Genomic DNA, 13845 nt, shown 5'->3' with positions numbered 1-13845 from the left:
TGTTCACTAGGCGTACCCCACTAATAACAATATGAATCCTGCAGCATGATGGTGGATGAGGGAACAGTATCAGCAGTGTCGTGTTATCTTCTCCAACGAGTGAAAAATTTGTTTGACACCAGACGACCGACGTAGAAGGGTGTGCAAGTTACTAGGAACCAAGGCAAGTCGAAGCCATGCAGTTCCATGGATTCACCAGGGGTGTGGATCAGTCACGTTTCCGGCCGGTATTGCACAAAACTATCAACAATGACACATTGAGCTTAATAAAGAATTTAACGCTAAATTGGAAGCCATGCAGTATAATGCCATCAATTAATGAAGCTATGATACCAATAACCTTTCGTCATATTAGACTCTACTGCTGCTAGTTCAGTTACATACGATAAGCTGACAAAATCCATCTACCCTATACCAACGCGAAAATATTTAGGATGGTAGAGAAAAAAGAGTCATTCAAAAATACCCGCAAGCCAAGTGGAATACCATCTGGTGAAATATCCATAGATTTGTATTGCCATCACGCGTCCGGTCTATTTGGTATGTTATCATCAACGACAAAGTTCCAACTAATGAGAAACTCAACATTCACCTGAGCCCCACACCCACCTGTATGATATGCGATCACGTGGATACCTTAATGCACAGATTCACCTGTGGTACAACTGGACTGATCACGGCACACATGCGAAGTAGACGGTCAATAATTGACAACGTCGACATCACGGAATTAACCAGACCAGAAAAAATAAGACACCCCAGCAGGAAGCACAATTCCGCCATTTGGATTTTAGGTCACACTGCTGCTTATATTATCAATCAGCGCCATACAACACTTTTGAATACTGCGCAGACATGGTATGCGACCATGTAGAGACAAGAGGACAACGAGATTGCGTTGACAAGTATGGTAACATGTTGAAAATAATGGTGCAGATGTGGATTCATTTTAAGTCTCTAGCTAGTATGAAAGGTATCACAAGAACATGAAGAAACCTGCACAGCTAACGGAACTATCCTACGTTAATATCGTTATTATTTCTTTTTTTTCCTTTACTTGGCAAGCAAGGAGACAATTTTAGTTTCTACAAAAAGACATTTTAAATCGTCAGAAGATAACTTTCATCTACCTGAAGATAAATGTCACTTGCTATACTAACGTGGCACTATTCTTTTAGTTACGGAAAAGGTAAAGAAAAATATAAGTAGATAACTTTCAACAAGAATATTTTCAAGACTTGAAAAGTAACCAGCCCATTGTGGATTACTGCATTGGTGTGAGGAATACTAAAGATTCTAAAAGACCATTTCGTAAATCCTTGTGTTGCCATCTGTATACACGTGATTCAATGGAAATGGAACAGTTTACTACAAGGAAAGGAATTCCTTTCTTAAACTCCTGTTTGAACATAAAACTACTGGACGCAGTGCAAAAATAACTTCGGTGAATCCTGTACTTGATTCTTATAAACTGTTAACTGTATTTGCATTCAGTGCATGTTTATATGTTGACATATAAAAAAAATTCTTATAAAGTAAACTTACAATGCAGTTTGCGCATTCAACTATTAGACACAGTGCAAAAACGTTTCCTTTGTGAATCTAGCACCTGTTTGTTTTAAAATGTTAATTGTGTTCCCATTCAGTGCTTATGTATGTATGTATTTACTTATGTCTTAAAATTTTCATATGTAATTAAAAAATGAAAAAATAGTCCTCATTAGATGTTAACAATAATTTGCACTGGCGATTTGATGCCAAGCAGATTCCCTAAAGCATTGAGATGCGATGGAGCATTTACACTGCACCCGATACGATGGCATGCTATGAGATGCGATGAAGATGCCCCAAAGCGATGCTACGGTCAACTGGAAGTAGTATTTGCTGAGCACTCTTGGGACCATGTCGTTTTTTCTCGACGCAGTAAATTCGTTGTTAGTAGAAAACAGTGATCTCAAAATTCGAGGCAGTCGTGAATGGGTGCGTAAAATCAACAAGGAGAGGAGCACTATAGGAGAATTCCATCATTGGTATGATGACTTGAGAAAAGATGGAGATAAATTTTGGAATTACTTCAGAATAAGTACAGAGGCTTTTGTAGATATAGGGTGTATAAAAACAGAATTATCTGATTTAGAAAAAATCATAACTATTATGTTATTTGAGATGTGTGCGCGAACAACGTACTACTGGAAAGACAAACTCTCGAGTTTTACACTGTTCCCGCTAGGTACCATTAGCGTGCGCCCACTTCAGTTCTAGTAAAAGTGGTGTCGGGACAACAGAAAGAGTTTTGCGTTCTACGTTTTGCGCAGTGCGGGTAAGTAATAAATGTTGAGTGTGACTTTCGTACTAGGTATGGTGTGGATCCTCCTACAGCACAGAGCATTAGACGATGGCATGAACAATTTCGAGAAACAGGCTGTTCGTGTAAAGAAAAATCGCTGGACCGTCCCAGTGTGTCTGACACAGACGTCGAACGCATCCGCCATAGTTTCACAAGGAGTCCGCAGAAATCCGTTCGCCGCGCAGCTCGACAGCTCAACATGCCCCCGATGTCCGTCTGGCGTGTGTTGCGTCGGAGTTTACACAGGAAACCATACCAAATTCAGCTACTGCAAATTCTTCGTGAAGGTGACAAACAACAACGTGTAGAGTTCTGTAATTTAGTTCTTGGCAACATGGAGCATGACAGTTTTCTTCCACTCTTAGTGTTTAGTGACGAGGCAACATTCCAGTTAAATGGAACGGTTAACCGTCATAATGTGAGAATATTGGGTACGAAACAACGACGTGAAGTTGAACAACATGGGAGAGACTCTCCAAAATTTAATGTGTGTAGTGCAGTTGTATGTTCCATTTTTCTTTGCAGAGAACACTGTAACAGGAAGCACGTATCTCGATATGCTTAAGGGCTTTTTTCCCACAGTTTCAGACTGATTCGAACGACTTCATTTACCAACAGGATGGGGCACCGCCAAACTGGTATCCGGAAGTGCGGGAATTCTTAAATCAAAGGATTACTGAACGATGGGTTGGTCACACTGGAACACATGATTCAGCCTTACATTACTGGCATCCAAGGTCACCGTACCCGACTGTATGTGATTATTTCTTGTGGGGCTTTATAAAAAACTGTTCATGTGCCTCTATTACCAACAACAATGAATGAAATGAGACTTCATATAACAGCAGTTGTGGAAGCTGTAACTCAAGACATGCTCGCTGCAGTGTGGGAACAACTTGAATACCGCATTGACATATGCCGTGCATCTAAGTACGAGTACTGAACGCCTTTATTAAGGTATGAAAGAAAAACTTTTTGAGTTTCCTGTTCATCAAAAAACAAAATTCATTGTGTGTGTATATATATATATATGTATATATATTAGTTTCAGAAATATAGACGTGACAATTGGGATGATTCTTTTTCATGTTGTTGTTGTTGTCTTCAGTCCTGAGACTGGTTTGATGCAGCTCTCCATGCTACTCTATCCTGTGCAAGCATCTTCATATCCCAGTACCTACTGCAGCCTACATCCTTCTGAATCTGCTTAGTGTATTCATCTCTTGGTCTCCCTCTACGATTTTTACCCTCCACGCTGCCCTCCAATACTAAATTGGTGATCCCTTGATGTCTCAGAACATGACCTAACAACCGATCCCGTCTTTTAGTCAAGTTGTGCCACAAGGTCCTCTTCTCCCCAATTCTACTTAATACCTCCTCATTAGTTATGTGATCTACCCATCTAATCTTCAGCATTCTTCTGTAGCACCACATTTCGAAAGCTTCTATTCTCTTCTTGTCCTAACTACTCGTATTTATCGTCCACGTTTCACTTCCATACATGGCTACACTCCATACAAATACTTTCAGAAACGACTTCCTGACATTTAAATCTATACTCGATGTTAACAAATTTTTAATACACCCTGTATAATATCGTATGTTTCAACTAGATTACAGAAGGAAAACACAAATTTCAGGAAGGTTATTCCCGCTGAAGTGAAACTTAACGGTCACTAGCACTTGAGTACTCATTATTAAATTTACAAGACTTTTTTACCATCTGAAATGTACAATTTGTGATATTTTTACCATATTTTATCAATTATAACACCGCTTTAATAATATTCACGGCCGTTCATTGAAATAATCGAAGTTTCCATAAGGTTGTGAGATCGAAATGACGATCTCAACTTCAAGGCTTTCCGGCCTACAAAACGGAATGAAAGGACGTGCATTGAATTGGGTGAATAACGTTTCTATTTTTCCAATGAAACATGCTGAATTTTGATTCCAGCTCCCAACTGAGCTTCAGGTGATCGCTTTCGCATAATGGGCAACAAAATATGGTTTAAATGGCTCTGAGCACTATGGGACTTAACTGCTAAGGTCATCAGTCCCCCAGAACTTAGAACTGCTTAAACCTAACTAACCTGAGGACATTACACACATCCATGTCCGAGGCAGGATTCGAACCGGCGACTGTAGCGGTCACGGGGTTCTAGACTGTAGCGCCTAGAACCGCTCGGCCACCCTGGCCGGCATAATGGGCAACAAAATGAGTACAAAATAATAATTGTCATCTTGTGTTCCCCCTTCTGGTATTTTTGCTGCTCAGGAAGCTTCATTTTGAGTTTCTGTATAAAGAGTAACTCCGCATTTGTATACTTCCTTGGTCTCCATTTTTGTTGTCTAGGTATGGAGAGAGTGAGATGGAGGCATTGAAACGCTGCCCTTTGAATTTTCTGACAACCTCGAATAGCTGGATTCTGATGAACACTGGTTATTCTCGTCAGTCGAAGCGCTATGCGTGTCTGAACAGCCGTTGAGAACTTTACATCAGTGTGCTGAGATGCGGTTCTTTCGCTCTGCGACATGTTACTTTTTGTGTGCTGTGGAGCCATAATGACTGTAAGGAACGTCAGTACCTCGTACCATTCTAATTAAATTGGAAGAGTCGCAAACCACCTTTCTCTCCTGTATATTCTGCACGAGTTCTTTTCAGTTCCGAACGGAATTGGTCCCGTAAATATTTCCGCAGAGTCTTCACCGCCTCGCCTCGAAATACAGACATCAATACTTTTCGTAAATAATTGAGCATAGATCGTTCAGTTCTAATCGTTTCATTCTTTTTCAGATATTTGTTGGTCGGGATGTCTTTCAATGCACTTTCACAGATGTTTTGAATGGTTCCAACTTCAGTCGCACAGTGTGTGCCGCAATATGCGAAATTCATTGCTTCTACATCTGTCTCCTCCTGCTGTCCCACAGTTCCAAATCACTGCACAGCACATGTATGCCAAATGGAATTTTCCGAAATGTGTGTGGAGCACTGACGATTACGGCGTTCCGTTTAAGCACACTCCTCATTCTGGGACAATGTAGTGTACTACTACAAAAAAAAAATTGTTTTCGCTTACTTTACTTGCTGTAGACGACGTTAACTGCAGATTAATAGCAGTTACGTTGGAGTCAGATGGCGAGATATTTAGGGCAAGTTAATTGTGCAATAATATTTTGACTGTTTCGCAAAACTGGTCACCACCGAAAACTACCCAGCACTTCAGTAAAAGCCCCATTGGTGTTGAATAGAGATGAAGCCTTTCTCCTATTGGAAAATTTAATGCGTCCGTTTCCTGGTCTCGGAATCTTGGGCAGCAAGTGGAGTCCTCTCCGAAAGGAAACTGAAATTTTTGTAGAACATGCAGACATTATTATTCAGTGCATTAGCGTCTTGCACAACATAATAATTGATAAAGATGGGCCTGACGTCTCCCTTCAATTACGTGTTGACCAGGTCATAGGCGTAATCGAAAATATTGCTTCGGCGGCATGCTTTCAAAATGATGGAGCAAACACCAGTGCTGCAAGAAGAGCGAAGAGTGTCAGAGAGGTATTCAAACGCTGTATCAACAGTTATTAGTGGAGAGTCGTGCAGTATGGACTGGCTTATCAATACCGACCACTACTGTGATTTCCCTTTCCGCCTCCAAATCGCAGAAGTCTACACTAAGCTGAAGCAAGCTTGTGTATACATGTGCACTGGAGCTGGATATTGTCTTCGTCTATTTAGTGCTTTGTCTGCTCTGAGTGCTTGATGGTGTTGTTGTAGCTCTTAGCTAACGAAAGACATTTTGAAGCCTGTGGTTCCCATGTTTAAGGTAAATGATTAATTTAATTGCCGTATTTCGGTGATCAGCCACCGGCCTTGACGCAGTGGTAACACCGGCTCCCGTCAGATCGAAGGAGTTAAGTGGTGCCGGGCTTGGCTAGCACTTGGATGGGTTACCGTCCGGGTCTACGGAATATTGTTGGTAAGCAGGGTGCACTCAGCCCTTGTGCGGCCAATTGAGGAGCTACTTGACTGACAAGTAGCGAAAACGATCACGAAAATTGACAACGGCTGGGAGTAGGGTGAGCTGACTGCATGCCCCTCCATATCTCCATACGGTGACGTCTCAGGACTGAGGATGACAAGGCGGCCTGTCGCCACAGCTGGGCCATCAAGACCTGTTCAGACGGTTTTCAGGTTCGTTTCAGTTACATATGTTACGTAAGAAATGATATCTAACACACGTTTCGTAAAAATTTCTATAAAAGAACGTACAATATGACAAGATCCTTCTGCGTATCTGTCAGGCAGTACTGACCACCAATTGTCTTTCACTATCGGCCAGAAGTAATTTCAATTTTTAAATTATGTTTTCCTCTTCTTACTTCTTTTCAGATTGAAATGGCGGAAGTTAGAAAAAAAGTGAGAAGAACATGGAATGAAGATGGCTGTGAGCTGGGACCAAAGTAATGTCTCACAAAATGACCGTGAGGGAGGCAGCTGAAGCGTTTTAAACAATTAGGAAAGAAAAAGATTGCTGCCGAAAAGAAGAGATGCACAAAAAATTAAGTCTGAAAACTAGATGAATAAAGTTGAGCTAAAGTCACTTGTTCCAAAATAAGATAAAGAGACAAAGGGTGGCCATGAAAAGCTAATTACAAAGCGGCGAAGGAAACTGGCATTTACTGGAAATAATGGGTCAACAGAAGAGAGCCATTTGAAGAAGACTGGGTACTGTGTACCAAACGTAGGGACTGGGTACATGTTTAATGTGTGAATCACGGGAATATTTCGTGTTTTATTTTGGATATTTGTGAAACGATGATCTAAACACTGGTGAACTGAATTGGAATAGTAACAATAATTCCTGTGCTTATGTGTTCTATTGCTTATTGAAGAATATCAGTGCAATGTGTCATTAACAAAATGGTTCAAATGGCTCTGAGCACTATGGGACTTAACATCTGAGGTCATCAGTCCCCTAGAACTTAGAATTACTTAAACCTAACTAACCTAAGGACATCACACACATCCATGCCCGAGGCAGGATTCGAACCTGCGACCGTAGCAGTCGCGCGGTTCCGGACTGAAGCGCCTCGAACCGCTCGGCCACCGCGGCCGGCTGTCATTAACAGCCGATATTATCACAGAAAATACAATAGCCGACACTGCAAGACACTTTCTACAAGCTTTGTAACTTTAGCACTCTTACTTTCGACGTGATTAATTACTAGACATAAAAAATAAAAATCGTTACACTGTAGTATTCGCAGAACATGTCTTGAGGTAAGAAAACAGTATATTGATATTCCGATAAACCACCAGAATTACACAGTAAAGTCAAAAAACTTAAGATGGCCGATATTGCAGGGCTCTCCCCTAAACCAAACATATTTCATAACCATTTTTTTTTAAATACTGTAACTATTGTGGCCATCATTTCATCATCGAGGTGATAAAATCTGTACATAAGTCATATATGATAATATACGAAATTTCCTGTGTTACTTATTTATAGCATTTTTTTTTACTTTTTTGCATTTACTGTCTGTTCCTCAGTCTTGAGTTACTTCATTCCAAGCCTGACGTGTCAGATTCCTGCTGCGGTAATGTCTGCTTTTCTGAACACACAACACGGAGTGTTCACGCCCATCATTTATGAGCCTTTCGAAGTCCATCGCAAGAAGCGGCTCCAAGCGATCGCACGAGACACGAACTCGTTTGCGACTACACCGGAGTCATCGCATGGCATCCCATGGAGCAGCCCGCAGTCTGAACGGGCTCCGCGCTGTCCATTGTTAAACATGCCGACCCATTGTGAAGCGATTTCAGCGCGTCATCGCTCGCTTCGGCTCGGGTTTAGCATAGCATCGCATCATGGCCAGTGTAAATTCAGCCTTATACACTAACGCTAAAGCTAAAGAAACCCTTCTGGAACTTGATGTTTGGGATATCTTTTAGCTCTCTCTATTGAATATCATCTATGTTTTTAAAACGATGGGCTCTTCTTCATATTTGTGAAAAGAAAAATGTCACGTCGGGCAGTGTCTTGCGAATATGGAGGTTGGGACTTAATTAAGTCTTGTTTTGGGTCATTATTTCACCAACAAGCAAAGAAGTGGAAGTAGGTACATTATCATGGTGCAAAAGCCATGAACTATTTCGACACAAATATGGGCGTTATTTTGGGATCCCTTCACGCAAACGACGTTAAACATCTAAGTAGTGGCCGTTATTGACTGTTTGACCACGTGGCGAGAACTTGGGGTGCACTATGCTGTTAAAATAGAAGAACACAGTGTATATAAACTTCACATTTGATGGCACTTGTCAACCTTTTTCGATCTTAGCGATACAGAATGATCCCTTGTGACGCTAGAGCTTTAATTTTGACATCACATCCGTAAATCCAAGTTTATCACCTGTTATAGTATGTTTCAGTAGTTCTGCATCGCTGTGGACTTCATCTAGACACTCCCGAGCAACTTCGCCGCTGTTTTTTTGTCCGAAACTCTACAATTTTGGAAATAATTTTACCGTCACATGTTACATGCTCAAAAAATCCGAAAAAATCATGGTAGTAATACACTGATATATCAGCATCATCAGAAATTTCTCTTATTGTGATTCGCCGATCATTCATAATCAGTTCTTTCACTTTTCTCACTCTTTCATAGGTTGATAATGTGCTACGTGAGTCCATGGCGCTCGTCATCTTCAGAACGTCTTCGCAATCTACTTACAGGCTCTTATACTGTGGCTTTACTCTTAGTACGTTCACCAGAAACAATATTTAAAAAAAAATGGTTCAAATGGCTCCGAGCACTACGGGACTTACCAGCTATGGTCATCAGTCGCCTAGAACTCAGAACTACTCAAACCAAACTAACCTAAAGACATCACACACATCCATGTCCGAGGCAGGATTCGATCCTGCGACCGTAGCAGTCGCGCGGTTCCGGACTGCGTGCCTAGAACCGCGAGACCACCGCGGCCGGCAACAATATTTAACATTTTTAAAACTTTACTGCACTTTATTCTTTTCTTGTGACATAATTAAATACAAATTCCCGTCTTCATAGTTGTACAATTATTCGTGGTAGTATAATTATTATACCACACTGCGTGCACGCTATCGAAATAAACTGAAACTGCACACATTGATTTTATACAAAATCATTTATCACCCATGCTACCAAAACACACGTAATCTTTTTGTCAGTTGACAAAGTTCTAAATATTGCATGTAGCTGACAATGTACTGATACTTTTCAGACATGTTTACAATCAAAAAGCAAAACGGACTAACACAACATGGTAAATTGCTAATATCCCGTTACTTTTTAAATACGCCTCTTTCGTGTGGACTATTGAAGATATTAGGGGCGGTACGGCACCCATCATCCAGCTGTCCGGCCTCACAATCGATATTTCGTCTTTTAAGACGATAACGCACGACCACAACCGAAAGTTGTACCACAAAAATGCTCAAGCTAACTCAATACAATGAGGACAGTTTTCAAGGGGCCTAGGAAACGGGTGCCTTTTTCATCGACCTTACGGCTGCAAAGACACCATCAGTCTTCGACTACTGATGCGGAAGGTATATGCTACAACTAAAGACATCATCAGAAACTTGCTCCGAAATCGAAGGTTCCTGATGGAGTTTCACGGAAAAAGAAGCAGGCGGAGAAACCAGAGGAATGGTCTGCCACAGGGAAGTGTGTTTGCACCACTACTCTTCAACATCTAAACCAATAATCAAACCCTTCCTGCAGATACGCAGATGGCAGGGCGATTACAGCACAAGGGAAACATCCGAGGAGGTGGAACAACGTCTGAGGAAGGCCCTAGTAAAGCTAGATCTGTATTACCGAAATAACCAACTGAAGTCAAATCCGATGAAAACACAGGTGTGTCCTTCTACCTTCTGAACAACCATGCTGACAGAAAACTGTATATCGAAGGGAAAGGGGTATTGTCAGATATTTGGCGCAACCACAGATACCTGGTCGTAACACTAGATAGTGCCCTAACATACAAACAACACTGCCTTAACACCAAACTAAAAGTTGGCCAAAGAAATGATATCATTCTCAAGCAGATAAGCTCTAAATGGGGAACTAAACCCAGGGTCCTCAGCACTCGCCCTCTGACACTGCCTGCGAATGTGCTTGCTTGGTTTGGTACAGAGGAGTATACGCAAAGCAAGTTGATGTTATCCTCAACGAGACAGGCAGAATCATCACCGGATGTCTGAAGCCCACACCTCTGTATAGGATCCACCTCCTAGTTGGCATCGCCCTCCAACCATCTGTAGAGAGGCAGCAGCATTTAAAGAACGATTTAAATCAGCAAAATCGGAACACCGCCTCCTCTACGATCTTCAACTGGCTCACCAGCGATCATAATTAAGGCGACCTTTCCTGAGATCGACAAAAGATTATGAGGAACCTAATACCAGAGTGGCCCTTTGGAACCGAAAGAGGAACTAGCACCAATGTGCAATTAACTGGGGTACCTGGGCACTTGACGGACTACGTGCGGACACTGTTAATAAATGGAGCTACACCGTAGGCTCTAACCTCTGTGAATGCGGAGTGGTGCAAACCACACTTCATGAACAGGGTGTTTCAGAAGTGGAGATCAATATTCAGGGATATGACAGGAATGATCATTCGAAACAAAAAAAGTCATGTGAACATGGGCTATAGAACGCATACCTTACTAGCTATGAGCAGTTCTTGATCTCCGAAACTGTGGCACAAATTTCTTCGACTGCAAGCTCTTTGCTTTCCATATTTTGGTAAGTGGTAGTATGGACCAAAATAAGAAAAACGTCCAGTAAACATCTGCTCTAAAATGCATACCTTAAAAATTATGAGCACTTGTTCATTAGAAGACTTGTGTTTCAAATTAATGAAGATGAACAAGCTCTCATGGTTCTTAAGGTAAGCATTTCAGAGAATATTTTTACTGGATACTTTTTTCCTGTTATGGTCCATACTACCACTTCCCAAAATATGGGAAGCAAAGAGCTTGCAGTAGAAGAGATTTGTTGCACAGTTTCGAAGATCAAGAACTGCTCATAGCTAGTAAGGTATGCGTTTTATAGCCCATGTTTACTTGACTTTTTTGTTTCGAATGATCATTCCTGTCATATCCCTGAATATTGACCATCACTTCTGAAACACCCTGTACGCGCCAAATGCACTATAGAGGACTTCACGAGTGCAAAGTCAAATGCAATTGACGTCACAAGTTTGAGGGCAAGAAATGTTTAGCTCTAGCCTAAAATCACAGTATGTATTTAATATTTATATATTGAACGTACTGGAATCTCTACATAGTTTTGCCGGCCGCCAGTGGCCGAGCGGTTCTAGGCGCTGCAGTCTGGAACCGCGCGACCGCTACGGTCGCAGGTTCCAATCCTGCCTCGGGCATGGATGTGTGTGATGTCCTTAGGCTACTTAGGTTTAAGTAGTTCTAAGTTCTAGGGGACTGATGACCTCAGATGTTAAGTCCCATAGTGCTCAGAGCCATTTGAACCATTTGAATCTACATAGTTTTATATCTACACTTCTGTGTTAGGTGAGGCTTCTGACACGGACAAAAGACCACAACCTCTCACCTCGTGAACAAGTACCTCCGTGAGGCAGGAATCAAGCTGGCCAATCTTCAGGTAAGTTCAGGTAACGGCAGTGGATCATGCGCTCTTGCCTCCACCACAAAAGCTCAATATTAAGATCTACAGACTGTGGTGGCCAGGGGACATGCGACAGTACATCCTCGTACTCACAAAACAAGTCCTGCACGATGCGAGCAGGGTGAACGTGGGCGCTGTCGTCTTGGGACACAGCATCATCTTTAGGGAACAAACCCTGTGACGTGGGATGGATCTGACTAGCGGAACTGGCAACATAATCCTTGAAACTTCCTGGCAGGTTAAAACTGTGTGCCGGGCCGAGACTCGAACTCGGGACCCTTGCCTTTTCCGAGCAAGTGCTCTACCAACTGAGCTACTCAAGCACGACTCACGCCCCGTCCTCACAGCTTTAATTCCGCCAGTACCTCGTCTCCTACCTTCCAAACTTCACAGAAGGACTCCTGCGAACCTTGCAGAACTAGCACTCCTTGAAGAAAAAATATTGCGGAGAGTCTCGGCCCGGCACACAGTTTTAATCTGCCAAGTTTCATATCAGTGCGCACTCCACTGTAGAGTGAAAATTTCATTCTAGAAACAACCCCCAGGCTGTGGCTAAACCATGTCTCCGCAAAATCCTTTCTTCCAGGAGTGCTAGTTCTGCAAGGTTCGCAGGAGAGCTTCTGTGAACTTTGGAAGGTAGGAGACGAGGTACTAGCGGAATTAAAGCTGTGAGGACGGGGCGTGAGTCGTGCTTGGGTAGCTCAGTTGGTAGAGCAGTTGCCCGTGAAAGGCAAAGGTCCCGAGTTCGAGTCTCGGTCCGGCACACAGTTTTAATCTGCCAGGAAGTTTCATATCAACACACACTCCACTGTAGAGTGAAAATTTCATTCTAGGAACATAATCCTTGTTAGTAACGCGACCTTGCAGCATAACCATGGGTACTATGGAATACCACAATATGATTTCCCAAACCATCACCGCCCCCCGCAGTGTTTCACTCTTGGGACGTAAATTCGGTCAGAAGTTGAAAACCGTGAGAAAGAAGACTTATCTGACCAAATGACTTTGTTCCATTGCTCCATAGTCCAGGTTTTATGGCGTTGGCGTCACTTTTTCCTGTCACGATCATTTTAATCAGTAATCCCAGCTTCCCCTGTAATTATTTGCTTATGGAGCTCCTTCTGGATTGTTTCCGTGCTTGCAGGGGCCAATAGTGTCACATTCAATAACGCAGAGACTTTTGCAGCTGTCATCCTCTTTTCGTCTTATTTCTCTTCAATGACCGGCCGTCACGAGCAATCGACACAAACTTTCGTCTGCTTTGTGACTTCGTGGATGATGTTTTTCCGCTGTCCCTGTATGCGATATAAATCTCCGTCACGGTGCCTCTTGAAGCACCAAACATTTCGGCTATCTGGTGAGGCGTGCGTGGCTCGTGTTCCAGCCATCATGTCTTTTACACCCTGTTTTTAACGTACTTCCACCTCATTACGTTAATTTAAATTACTACTGTCACTGAGCTGCTGCTTTGCCTGACCTTGAACGGCGTTAGCAGCACGTATCGACATATCCGCTCTCGTAGTATCTTTGCTCAACTGCTATTACTTCCCGGTCGTTGTCTGTCGTAAGGAGTTCGGGTCGCGATTTCCGGCTGCCAGTCAGTTGGAACGCCTCTGGAGCGCAGTCCGGACCTGTCATTTGGGGAGTCGCAATGCAGCACTAGTGCAGTCGGGTTGGAGCACTGAGGTCTGCGTCGACATGGCTCGCCTGACCATGGCCGCCACGCATCACTTGAGCCGGGCCACGGTCTTGGTGGATCGTCCTACCGAACGACTTGTTTTGGCTCGCCGATCGTTCATG

At 42.7% G+C, this 13845-nt stretch overlaps 1 protein-coding gene and 1 non-coding gene across 2 annotated transcripts in view; one reads left to right on the top strand and one right to left on the bottom strand.

The window, feature by feature from the left end:
* LOC124805538 (lutropin-choriogonadotropic hormone receptor-like) overlaps positions 1–13845 on the bottom strand; it is an 860476-nt gene that overhangs the window by 540621 nt on the left and 306010 nt on the right. The window lies entirely within an intron of this gene.
* Positions 12735–12809, top strand: Trnas-uga. The gene has a single exon. It is a non-coding gene; the product is annotated as a tRNA-Ser (tRNA).

This window comes from Schistocerca piceifrons, chromosome 7 (assembly GCF_021461385.2).
Source record: "Schistocerca piceifrons isolate TAMUIC-IGC-003096 chromosome 7, iqSchPice1.1, whole genome shotgun sequence".
NCBI lineage: Eukaryota > Metazoa > Arthropoda > Insecta > Orthoptera > Acrididae > Schistocerca > Schistocerca piceifrons.
Note: the sequence above shows the minus strand (reverse complement) of the source record. Positions and strands in the feature narration are given on the sequence as shown.